Consider the following 10893-nt stretch of genomic DNA (forward strand, 5'->3'; position numbering starts at 1 on the left):
GCCCGGGGATGCCATCAGGACCATGTGGACATTGATCCTGCTCAGCACCGCTCCTACATCGGTGGGGGAGAGAGTCAGAGATTGGTGGTCCGGCGTCACGTCTGCTTTGGTTGTGGTTGTGGGGTTCCCTCGCTCAAAACGAGCATAAAAGTTGTTGAGCTCGTTGAGGAAGGAGACATCAGAGGATGCGGGGGAGGGTTTGATGATCCTGTAGTCCGTGATGGTCTGGAGTTCTTGCCACATGCGTCGGGGGCTGGAGTTGGAGAAGTCTTCTTCTACCTTCTTTTTGTAATGGTGTTTCTGACACCCCTCTTTAGCTTCATGTTACCTGCTGCCAGTTAACATGACCACAGTTTGGTTGCACATGTAGAAGGAAAATAAAGAGCCGTTTTATTCTAGCTGCTAAATGTTCCTCCAGCTTTCTGTTCAGACGTTTTGCCATCAGATTCAAATTGTTGGATTTTGTTTATAGATTTTATTTTGCATCTCATCTTTTGGGGAATTTTTGCACCTTTCAAATAGAAAACATCTTCACTGTTTGTATTTAGACATTTATTTTCTGTTATTGCAGAGTAAATGCTTACTCAGACTTTTGATGATCTTCATTTGTTCCTCTGTGAGTTCTGGTCCAGTTCATATTCCTGACCTCTGACCTCCCATAATTCATGAAATCCTCCTCTTATACAACTTCAGCGCCTGGCTCTGTCAGCTTGTTCTTCGGTTCGTTGTCTCCCAGCAGAGCGGCTCGCAGCTCGCGGCGCTCTCCTCGGGGAAACAACTCCTCGGCGGAGGTGAAGTTCTCGGGCTCAGCCGTCAGAAGATGAGTTTGAGGGTAAAACAGATCAACTTTGATATTCTAATGAGGGCTTTTCTCCAGGATCTAAAGCAGGTCAGGATCAAAGACAAACAGCGCTATATGCTAAACGGGATTGTGGATCCAGGCGGGGAGACATTAAACTTCTCTACAGGCCTGCTGTTTGTGCACAATTAACTGTTGTCAGGCAGATTTTACACGCCAGAATGAGTTAGAGGAAAATGTCTGCAGCTAGTCTTTCACAATCAGTTTCATGGGAGGCTGTAAACACGATAAAGTCACTGCTAACAACACAACGTCAGCAGTTTTCAGTGATGCTTCCTTCAGGCTGCCTGTTGTTCAGAAGCATGCTAATGTTGTACAAGAAATTCAATTTATTTAAATACATACAGAGAAAAACCAACATTCATAAGATAAGAAGCGGTTAATTCTTTTGTCATACACATGCTCAATGCAGCAAGAGAGGAATAAGATATACTATATACACAATAGAAATACTAATATACAGTAATATACAGCAAGATAGTGCAAATATAATATCAAATAACTCTAATGAAGTAACAAAATAACTATATCCCATAATATATGACCCCCTATGAGCAAGCACTTTGGCGACAGTGGGAAGGAAAAACTCCCTTTTAACAGGAAGAAACCTCCAGCAGAACCAGGCTCAGGGAGGGGCGGGGCCATCTGCTGTGATTGGTTGGGGTGAGAGAAGGAAGACAGGATAAAGACATGCTGTGGAAGAGAGACAGAGGTTAATAACAGATATGATTCAATGCAGAGAGGTCTGTTAATACATAGTGAGTGAGAAAGGTGACTGGAAAGGAAAAACTCAATGCATCATGGGAATCCCCGGCAGCCTACATCTATTGCAGCATAACTAAGGGAGGATTCAGGGTCACCTGGTCCAGCCCTAACTATGTAAAGTAAAGTGTGCGTGTTAGTCCCCATAGGGAAATAGTTCCTCTGCATTTAACCCATTCACTCAGTGAAGCAGTGGGCAGCCGCCAGTGCAGCGCCCGGGGAGCAGTGTGTAGGGACGGTACCTAGCTCAGGGGTACCTCAGGGTAGCCGTTCAGTGGAGTCGAACCCCCGACCTTCCGATCATGGGGCTACCACTCTACCTACTGAGCTATCCCTGCCTATATGCTTTAGCAAAAAGGAAAGTTTGAAGCCTGATCTTGAAAGTAGAGATAGTGTCTGTCTCCTGAATCCAAACTGGAAGCTGGTTCCACAGAAGAGGGGCCTGAAAACTGAAGGCTCTGCCTCCCATTCTACTTTTAAATACTCTAGGAACAACAAGTAGGCCTGCAGAGCGAGAGCCAAGTGCTCTAATAGGGTGATATGGTACTACAAGGTCATTAAGATAAGATGGGGCCTGATTATTTAAGACCTTGTATGTGAGGAGCAGGATTTTGAATTCTGGATTTAACAGGAAGCCAAAACAGGAGAAATCTGCTCTCTCTTTCTAGTCCCTGTCAGGACTCTTGCTGCAGCATTTTGGATCAGCTGAAGGCTTTTCAGTGAGTTTTTAGGACTTCCTGATAATAATGAATTACAGTAGTCCAGCCTGGAAGTAATAAATGCATGAACTAGTTTTTCAGCGTCACTCTGAGACAGGATATTTCTAACTTTAGAGATGTTGCGCAAATGGAAGAACGCAGTCTTACATATTTGTTTAATATGTGCGTTGAAGGACATGTCCTGGTCAAAAATGACTCCAAGGTTCCTCACAGTGTTACGGGAGGCCAAGGTAATGCCATCCAGAGTAAGAATCTGCTTAGATACCATATTTCTAAGCTTTTCAGGGCCGAGTACAATAACCTCAGTTTGATCTGAATTAAGAAGCAGAAAGTTAGCGGCCATCCAGGTCTTTATGTCTTTAAGACATTCCTGCAGTTTAACTCATTGGTGTGTGTTATCTGGCTTCATGGACAGATAGAGCTGGGTGTCATCAGCATAGCAGTGTAAATGTATGCTATGTCTTCTAATGATGCCGCCTAAGGGAAGCATGTATAATGTAAACAGAATTGGTCCTAGCACTGAACCCTGTGGAACTCCATAATTAACCTCAGTGTGTGAAGAGGACTCTCCATTTACATGCACAAACTGGAGTCTATTAGATAGATATGGCTTACTTTTTGTTGGCAGGCAGGTTTGAATACTTTCAAGCAGGAAGTGTCAAACTTTGCTGTGACCCAGTTTTTATCTTTTGCTTCTGTGAATGTTAATTTTGGCCCTCAGGGGATTTTTTTCTTTTTCAATAACAGGCTGTGAAAGAATCTGTTTTACTGAACTTCTATTATTTCTCTCTGCATCTTTTCAGGAACATCTTTTATTTCATATTTTTCCATGTGAGTCATGAGGATTTTAAAGGAAGGCAGCTAAAATATTTTTTAAAGCTTTTTCTTTTCTTATGATTACACTGTTTGGAAAATTCAAAATTAGGAACGAAAGCTGGAAAATAACACCCCAGTGTGAGTCTGCTTTTGCACTTTCATAGAGACAAAGGAGTTGGTGTTTGGAGGTTGGAGCAGAGGTGGTGTTGATCTATGATGTTTCAGTAAGTCATTTATTATTAAAAACATGGCGCTTGGTTAGGTTTAGGTGTTTGACAGCGTTAGGTTTAGATAAATATGGCCGGGGTTCACATTCTTCAAAGGTTGGCACCTTTTTTAAACCGTGCTTTCTTTGTTGCCATGGTTACGCCTCTGCCCAAAAAGCACACTTCCTACTGAAAAATGCATCACCTACGGATTCGTGTGCACGACTTGAAGACGTGTGGAAGCACAGATGTGCTTTTCCATGAGTTGTTCAGGAGCTGCTGTCGGAGCGGCTGCATGTGGTTTTTAATAAAGTGTCCAACAATAAATATTTCTGGAGAACACCGAGCAACGTGAGGAACAGGAGCACTTATGAGGGACGTGAGGACACTTTTATGTAAGGAAAATCCTTTATAGACCTTTATAAACAGACATGTATCATTATCATTATTAGTACTGATGAATGCGTGTTTAAATAAGACAGCCTCGTCGTCACGGTGTGAGGCAGCTCTAAATGTGTTCATACAGGCGTCCAGTTTCTTTTTCTTCAAGCACATACAGTGGAAGGATCCCGCAGTGTAAAAGCTCATCTATGCAGCTGAAATCCGCACACCTGTGCTCAGGTGTGCGCTGTTGATGTTCACAGTCCCTGCAGTGAAGCCTGAACCCTCTCAGCTCAGTCTGCTCTCTGTGGACTCGGCTGAATGAAAGGTGTGGTGGTTAAAGATAATGTGAGAAGCCTTTTTCAGTAGCAGCGAGGATCTTTGAAGAAGTTGTTGGGTTGACGACCGCTTTAATATCACGTTAAACTTCCTTCAAAGGAATTTCTAATCTGCGTGTTTTCCTGGCAGGCAGACCGGCAGGAGATTTCACAGGGATTGTTTGGAATTAAATATTGTCTCATTAGAGGGGCTTCATATTTCACGCGTTTTACTCTAAATGTGGGAAAAGTTCAGTTTTACCTGATGACTTTGACACACACAGCCAAATCAGAAAAAGATTTTTTAAATGTTTTATTTTTGCTTCAACCTTCAGTCTGTACTCTCGATATGAAAGCTGGCACGCAGGCTGGATGCTGAATAATATGAAAATAAGTCATAGAGGAAACAAAAAGAGGTTCTTGTGTCCGTTGTTTCTCACCTTCTGCAGGGCGGTGATGGTCTGTCAGCCCGAGGCTGCTCGTCCTCCTCCAAACATCAGGTCAGCTTTGACTGTGTGGGATGGACTCACAGAGTCCACGCAGCTCGACTGGACCGTGACACGACGTGCTTGAACATCTTTCCAGGTAGATCGCTAAGGCCCAGATTCAGTGAACAGGTCACCTGGACCTCCATGTTTACAACAAGAACTTGGTAAGAACAGATAAGACGACAGGCTGATAGACCCAAAGGCCCAGAGTGCTGAGAGGAAATGATCAGTCGCTGGCACGTCGTTAGAAGAGGAACCAAAGTGAGGAGCGAGGCTGTGATACATGGGAGGAGTCAGACCAGCACTGCCCCCTGCTGACTGCTACACCTTTAAAACGCCGCCCTTAATGTTCTCTCAGCAGCTGGTTGGCAGACACCGTTTCTGACCTGCTTTGGATGAAATAGCTGTTGGGACTATTTTCAGGGGTGGATGAACACATATCCTATTGGTAATGATATTCCTAATGTAAAAACCCTATTCATGTTCTCCGTGGTGATGATGGTGTAGCTGAACCACACATCTGTGTGACGTCGGCCTTGTTTTAACAAAAACTTCAACGATGTCCCGGAAACCTGCAAAACAGGCCAACCAGGCCGTGCACGCACACTACTGAACAGCACCACAGCAAGGACCACGACTCAGCTCAAGAAGGCCGGACGCTGCTCGCTGTGTGAGCTGGGATTTGCAATGCATTGTGGGATGAGTGGTTCTTTCACTGTTAAAAGTAAATGAGTACTGAGCCTGGTACTGACTGACTGAGAACCTGAACAGGAAATCCACTTCAGGAACCGGAGCCTTTAGAACAGCGAGTGAGCGCGTGTGGCAGCGGCAGCTGATGCTCACCCGGTGGGCAGATTTGTGATAAATGTTCGGGCTTTGTAGCAGCTTGTCAAACAGTGAAGTCCTTTTAGAAAACAGGCTTGGACTGAAACACCTGCGCCTTATTTTGAAGCTTCTTTCTGAATGAGCGCACCACTGTGACATCACTGTGACATCACCGCGACGTCACCGTTACCACCCCTCCATCAGCTGATGGTGATACAAACTGTTTGGTTAATGTTTTGAAAGCTGTGTCCTTTGTGCACAGAGCACAGCGATGGAGTGGTTTCTAAAAACGTTCTGTATAAATGAACGTTTTGACTCTGTGGTTTGTTTTTTCCACATCATCTCGTCAAATTCATGCAAATTAATTTTGAAGAGTAAATCTGTGAAAGCACCACGGTCACATGAGGCTTCCTCATTGGAGAGGATTTTACTGATGTTTTTCCTGTTGAAGGGAAAAACATTATTCCGAACTTTAATAAGACATTAAACACAAAACTCAGTGACTGTAAGAGCAGCAGGAAGTGGGTTTTAGGCCTTGTTGTGTCTGAGTTAGAGTTACAGCTCTATGGGTCTCGCTGTAGGGGAATCTCAGGTAAAGATGCCTGACAAACACAAACGTGGTGATTTGGAGGGGGAGGAGCTAAACAAGGATCATTTGAACCATGCAAAGCTGCTCTATGAGAGCTCAGGAACGAAAATCCAGAGCAGGTCGAGTCTGAAGCCTCAAACTGTCCTCGCTTTGCACAGCTGTCCTCACAGGATGCCAAGCTGACACTGGTCCCCACAGAGATAGACAGACAGGCGCACACACACCTCTCTCAGACAGATGAAACATTAAATTTCAGGTACGAAAGATGATTGGAGGTCAGCTGCTGTGCTCCCGTGGTTACCATCTCTGAGGTATCCACATGATTACACCCCTCCACCCCCTGCCTCTGTCTCCTCTTTCATCTCGTCCATCTTCATCCTTTCTTTCCTCTTTTTTACATTTTCCATCATTATCCTTTAATCTCCTCATTTTGTCTACATCTCGTCCTACTTCTCCTCCCTTGTTTCCCTTCTTTGTCCTTCGTTGTTTTCTTTCCTTCCCCACTCCCTTCGCCTCCTCCACGCTGATGGCTAAAAGGAGGGGCGGGTGAGGAGGAGGGATGCAGCGTGGCGTCTGATTAGAATCAGTTAATTAGAGATTGCAGCAGCAGCAGAGTGGAGGTTCATTAATTATCAGAGCTGATCTACATGCTGATACAAGCGTGAATCATTTCACATGGATTATTATCGCTGTAACGTGGAGATCATCTGGATGATGTTCAGACTGTAACGCCATCCACCAGATTCCCGAATTGAGCTGCTATCCAGAGGGAAACGTGCGCTCTGCAGGTATCTGTATTCACCGAATGATCTCCTCAGTCATGACATTCAGCCTGTAAGATCAACAACAAATACCTGCAGGGTCCAGTCTAAAAAATAAAGGGTAGAAAAAAGTATGGTGACGAATGAAAGGCTGAAACAGACGTTTGTATCAGCGACACTGAGACGAGAGAGAAGAGAGGGACCGACGTGTTAGAGACGTCTGCACTGGACTCTGACATACTGACGGAGGAGCGCGGTGCGATGTGGATCAGGTGACCCCGAATCCTCCCTCAGTTAGGCTGCAGTAGGTGTAAGCTGCTGGGGGATTCCCATGATGCACTGGGTGCCTATACACACAGAGTGGTTGTTGGGTTCCTCTGAATTATTGTAGAGGCTTTACCTGACTGTAACGAAATCACACACACACACCTGGTTCCACTTTCAGCTCTTAAAGTTTGAGAAACCAAAAACTGCATTTAAAATTTTTGTAGACTGATCAGCCTGCTGTGTGTGTGTGTGTGTGTGTGTGTGTGTGTGTGTGTGTGTGTGTGTGTGTGTGTGTGTGTGTGTGTGTGTGTGTCTCACTTTGTCACGCGTCATCGTTTGTGAGGCTGACAGGCGGGATGACAGGCAGTCTCTCGGCTGTCAGAGCGGGAGAAGAAGCTGGAGATGGATATTTGCTTCAGAGCGGCGGGAAAGCGGCGGCGCGATGGAGAGGAGGGAATCGCTCACCTCATCGGCGGAGCTGCTGAGAAGCAGAAAGGCAGCGAGGAAGAGGAGTTTACTCTGCCTTTTTATTCTTGACTTTCAGGAGCTGGGAGGCTTCGATGAGCCAGGAGAGAAAGTTGGAGAAAGCGTGTGTGACAGAGGCAGAGCGAGCACAGACTGACATGTTTACACTGACTGAGCTGAACGGCGTCGAAGCTGACGGCACGTTTAGAGTCAATCTGCGCTGTTTACAGGACGCCTAATTGGTTCAACCTGCACAGAAAAAGGAAATGACTCAACACACTTTAAAGAGCTTGGATCAGTTTTCAGAGTCACAAACAGGAAGAGGAGGAGCTTCAGACCAACCATCTGGTGACCACTGATGGGAAGACTGCGCCTCGCAGGAAGTCACCCAGAAACTGGAGGTGTGACGCTGCTGTCACCGAGCAGGAGGACGTGTTTACAGTCGGTACAGCCAGTGTCAGAGCAGACCTCTGTGGGGATGAACAAAAGTATTTTACCAGCACAATATAATCTGCAGTATGATCGTTGCTTTAACAGTGTAACAGATAGCTTTAAGATGTTTATGCATACTGTTATCATATTAACCTTGTATTCCAGATGCAGTTATAACTATTTTATACACATTGCATATCTGTGCTTCGTTTGAGTTGATGTTCGGTTCATTAAGGGTCTTAAGCTTCACTGGCGTGACTGTCCAGGTGATACATGCTGAGGGAAACTAGAACATAGAAGGAATTGCAATACAGGCTTACAAAACACTCATATCAGGTCATTTTCATTATTGTTTATAAGTTCATATTCTTGTATTAAGCCTTTAGTAGAGGTTCTTGATTAAAACATTTATTTAGTAGATGATATATACATAGTTTCAGTTCGGTTATTACATATATGAGAGTGGCTTTGTCTCTCTGTCTGGTGAGAGGTCAGCAGCTAGTCGGCGAAGTGAAGTAGGGTGCAATTGTGGTTAGCACACAGACACACACACACACTCAGTTAGAGAGAATCGTTTAGAGGTGAAAGTTTAATCATGTTTTGCTCGGGGTTGCAAAAGAGCAGTTTGTGATGTGTCAAGATGATAAGCGAGCATCCGGCAGTGACAGGAAGTACCTGCCGTGAAGACGAAGACAATGTTCTTTTAAACTGTGTTAAAAGTCATTGTGGTTTTCAATTGACGTATGCATATATTGTATCTGACGCATGAGGGGGCGTCATTAAATTCAAACCCTGATGGTATAAAATATCTGTTTATGTTTTGAGTAGTCAGAGATCAGCCCTGTCTGCGAACGGAGCTGGTCCCCCACGCGTGTATTTCATTAAAATCAATTGTTTGACCAAGCTCTTGTTGGACCATGGTTGTTTGTACTCTCCTTCCTCAATATTTGAACCTTAACACCTCTGAAACGTGTCAGCCCGTTAACGTAATCATCTGTGGGATGACGTGTCAAGAAAGTACCGGAAGCTTTCAGTCGGTCTAAAATGGCTTACCAGACGCTGCAGCAGGAATAGCTGCAGATTCCTGTTGTTACCAGGGCATACACAACCGCCTGTGTCCTCACAACTGCTGCGGTGCAACTAGAGAGCATCACACCATTTCAGCTCTACTTCAACCCAGATTTAATTCTAAGAAATTATCAGGTATGGTGACTAATAACCAACTTCCTGTTTTTTGGTCCGGTTGGTTTCAATTTCCTGTTCCATATGATTTTTCTGTACAGATGCTGTCGAATGCTGGAGGAGGGCTCTTTCAGGAGACGCACGGCTGACTTTGTCTTCATGTTTCTCTTTGGTGGACTTCTGATGACTATATTTGGCACTTTTGTGAGTCTGGTGTTCCTGGGCCAGGCCTCCACCATCATGCTGGTGTACGTGTGGAGTCGACGGAACCCGAATGTTCGCATCAACTTCTTTGGCCTGCTCAACGTTCAGGCACCCTTCCTGCCCTGGGTGTTAACGGGATTCTCACTTCTGCTGGGCTCTATCATCGTGGATCTTTTAGGTATTGCTGTTGGTCATGTGTACTTCTTCCTGGAGGATGTTTTCCCAAATCAACCAGGTGGTGGAAGGTGGCTCTAGACCCCATCAATCATAAAGATGCTCTTTGACACTCCAGAAGAATACGCCAACTATAACCCCCTGCCAGAGGCGGGTTTGCGTGGGGGGAAGGACAGCGCCTTGGTGGTTAAATACACCCTCTATTTCATCCCTGATCATCAGGTCACCTTCAGGGACCTTCCTCAGAGAGTTGAAGACACGGTCTTTGTTTTTGACGTGTTTGTTTAGTTGTGGATGAGGAATCCTCCACACCTGCTTCATGCCCTGGAGGACGGGGCTGTGGCCCCCCCACACCCTCTAGCAGATCATTACATGAAGGAACCTTTTAAAAACAAGCGCGTCCATGCTCACAGGTGTACACACGGGTGATCACACCCACAAACTACACCCTTTTTGGCTCCTACCTCAAAGCACACTGTGTTCTGTTGATCTTATGTGCTGCACAATAATGTTTAATATTTAGTATTTACTGTCATATTCCCATATATCATCGTGATGTTGTTGGTTATGTTGCTCTCGTTTTCTTCGGCTTGTTTTCTTTTTTCTTTCTCAACAGGTGAAATTAAAAAAGTATCTACTGTTATCTACTGTTATCTACTGTTAGCTAGTTTATTGTGATGGTGTTGTTTTTATTATGTTGCTCTTTGTTGTTTGTTTTCTCTTCTGGTTTTTTTTCTCCACACATGTGATCCAGGTGTTTTTCTTTCTTTCTTCTCCCCCTTTCTCACCGTCTCTTCTCCCCTCCTCTCTTTTTCTTTCTCTCCCTCTCTTTCTTTCATTCTTTCTCCCTGTCCTATCCCCCAGTCATGTCTGTCCCGTCTTTAAAAAACGAAAATAAAATAAATACATAATAATAATAAAGGTCAATCAAATGGACCAATAAGGCCATGATGATCCACTTGGTGAAGTAAATCTGTTTGGCATCTTTCTGCCTTCAGACAACAATTCTGACGGCTAAAGATCCAAACGGGACAGACAACATAATCATCTGACCAATAACGTGTTGGCCACGGCGCGTCGAAGCCTCAGACTGTGGCGCGTGCGCCGTTTATGAACACGGCTGTGGAAGATCGCCTGTGATGAAGAGCCGTGGCTCATGGGAAGGTTGCTGGTTCCATTCCAAAGCGTCCTTGGGCCAAAACCCGAGTCGCTGCTGTGCAGATGAACCTGTGAATAAAAGTGGGCGGAGCTGTCCAGCAGACACGTGGTGTGTGAGATCCAGGCCATTTACCATCACTGATGTCACACACGGTGTATATTTTGTTTATGTGCTGCAGGGTGTTTGCGGTCTGAGGTCATTTCCTGCTCTCCGTGTCACGTGTCTGATATCGTGCGCCTTTTTGGGCACTTCATGCCTCCAGCTGACAGTTCTTATCACCGAGTTTG

The 10893-nt window shown here is 45.0% G+C and overlaps 1 pseudogene across 1 annotated transcript; it reads left to right on the forward strand.

The window, feature by feature from the left end:
- Nucleotides 1-7308: 7308 nt before the first annotated feature.
- Nucleotides 7309-10620, forward strand: LOC145423586 (derlin-2 pseudogene; annotated as a pseudogene). Its single transcript, XR_013904635.1, has one exon. The product of XR_013904635.1 is annotated as a derlin-2 pseudogene (transcript).
- Nucleotides 10621-10893: the final 273 nt, after the last annotated feature.

This window comes from Astatotilapia calliptera, chromosome 22 (genome assembly GCF_964374335.1).
Source record: "Astatotilapia calliptera chromosome 22, fAstCal68.1, whole genome shotgun sequence".
Lineage (NCBI taxonomy): Eukaryota > Metazoa > Chordata > Actinopteri > Cichliformes > Cichlidae > Astatotilapia > Astatotilapia calliptera.